Source organism: Octopus bimaculoides, chromosome 13 (genome assembly GCF_001194135.2).
Source record: "Octopus bimaculoides isolate UCB-OBI-ISO-001 chromosome 13, ASM119413v2, whole genome shotgun sequence".
In the NCBI taxonomy this organism is placed as follows: Eukaryota; Metazoa; Mollusca; class Cephalopoda; order Octopoda; family Octopodidae; genus Octopus; species Octopus bimaculoides.
This window is the reverse complement of record NC_068993.1, coordinates 3,617,089-3,619,216: the sequence shown is the minus strand read 5'-3', so window position 1 is coordinate 3,619,216 and position 2,128 is coordinate 3,617,089. Positions and strand designations below refer to the sequence as shown.

Here is a 2,128-nt window from a genome sequence, read left to right as displayed (position 1 = left end):
AAAGCTTACGAGCCACACCTTACTTTCTTTGATTATAATTATTTAAATATCCATAATTCTGTGTAATTTTCTATCTGTAAAAGAAATATAGAAAATGGCCATTTTCTCTTATATCAGTAAGAAGAAATCACCAGAGAGTTGTTGATAATTGGATGAGAGAATTCTCTAGGGATTCTGCTGCCAGATATTATAATGTGATTTTTTAATATATGACATATTTTGAATGTTTGAAAGGAAATTTGGTGTAAATATCCCTTGGGTAGTTGCCAATTATCTTTTAAATTTTCAGACCGTTGAGTTGTCATGATCTTGTTTGGGGCAATTATTACATTTTCTATCATATTTATATTTCCTTTTCCGCTATTCATGTTGTTTGATAATTCTTTCACAACAGTTTTCAATTCGCTTCAAACAAAATCAAAAGAACAGAAATATTAAAATAAGAAACAAAAATAAAATCAAACAATAATAAAAAAATTTACGTTTTTTAACGTTGGCAAAAGGCCATAGATTTCATTTTATTTTCGATTACATTAAAACTATTAGGTTATTGTTAATTATTTTATCGACTTTGGAGGAAAGGACAGTCAAGTCAACCCCGGTGATCATTCCTATTCGCAATATAAAATTCTGTAGTTAAATACCGCAAGGATGGTATAGCCGATTCTTTTTGGTAATCTGCCCCCATCTAAACAAATATCAACAGATTTCATTGACAACGAAGCTGTATAAATTCTTAAGAATAGATGTTAGATATATATTTAAGATAGTTAATCCGTTTAGTGATTTAGTGGTTTTCAAGCCTTCCAAATGCTTTGCTGGCTTTTTCAATTCTCAGGTTTATTTCAGAATCAAGGAATCCATCTCTAGCGAGAGTGCTGCCAAGGTAGATAAACGAGTCAACCACATCTTCGGCAAGATATATAGAATCTATATTTCGGTGAAGAGTATTCGATGAAAGAAAAAAACACATTCGGTTTTGCCCTGCTTCTGTGCAGAGTAATACATTTTCAAAGGTTTGTGCTCATTTTACTGCTTTTATTTAGTATACGTCAATGGTTTTCTTCAACGCACATGCAATTATGCTTTTAAATGCATAACTTATTAAAATACCATGCATATAGTTCCCAAGACCATTTCCTAGAGTGTGCTAAGAGAATTTTTGTGACAAAATGTATAATTCTATTAAATAAACGAATTCTAAAGGAAGAAATGATTTTAAAGTTTATTTCGTATTGTTTGTGTTTAGTAATTTCCGCTGCAGCTTAACGTTTCATTATACGCTTGTGAAACTCAGAGACAGATAACTTTTAAACAATTCACAAATTACCTTCAACTTCGATATTTCAAATAAAATTATTTAGTTCTCCTACAACGCCAATTTGCGTAATTTCAATTTTGATAAGTTTGTAGGATTGACAAAGAGAAAGCGGAATAATGGCTCCGAGAATATGTCTATTTATCAGTCAAAGATTGAAATTTAGCAGAACTAAAACTATATAGAAACTGTGGCATGTTAGCATTACTGTTTTTCCTTTTTTTTTTACATATATATTTTAGGTTGTAATTGTGTCTGCGGATAAGTGAAGCTAATTTCGCGTTTGTTCTATATTTACGAAGCATGATAGCATTAGAAAAGATCAAATAAATGATTTGAAGAATATCTATTTATTGGTAAGAGAAACTTTTGTTTTATCTTTCATTTGAACGATGGCATTTTGAAAATTGCATTCATCTTTACATTTCCCTTGATAATTACTTTTGTTAGTACTTTCTCAAAATATTATTTGGTTATTCTGCCATATTCCACTTACTTGTCTAGCGTTTCCTCCTGTATTCCGCTGCAGTAAATGCTAATGCATGCATATAAGGTGTAAATATATCAAAGCATCATACTTCATATTGATTACTCTTTACCGCATTACAATGCAAACCTAAATATTGCTGCCAGGTAGAATTGTTCTCGTATCGATATTTATAGAAATTATGCGTGTCTCTGACAAGATGATATTCAAATATTTAAAACTTTTGTTCGGGTCTTTCTCTTCCCTCCCTTTCTCTTGTTATTCCGATATGTATATAGATAATATGTGTGTGTGTGCATGTATATATATATATATATATATAT

The 2,128-nt window shown here is 30.5% G+C and overlaps 1 long non-coding RNA gene across 1 annotated transcript in view; it reads left to right on the top strand.

Annotated features, from left to right (window-relative positions):
- Nucleotides 1-866: 866 nt before the first annotated feature.
- Nucleotides 867-2,128, top strand: part of LOC106872418 (uncharacterized) — a 10,656-nt gene continuing 9,394 nt past the window's right edge. The window contains exons 1-2 of the long non-coding RNA XR_001409769.2: nucleotides 867-1,016; nucleotides 1,561-1,674. This is a non-coding gene — a long non-coding RNA (uncharacterized LOC106872418). The remainder of the gene's footprint in view (nucleotides 1,017-1,560; nucleotides 1,675-2,128) is intronic.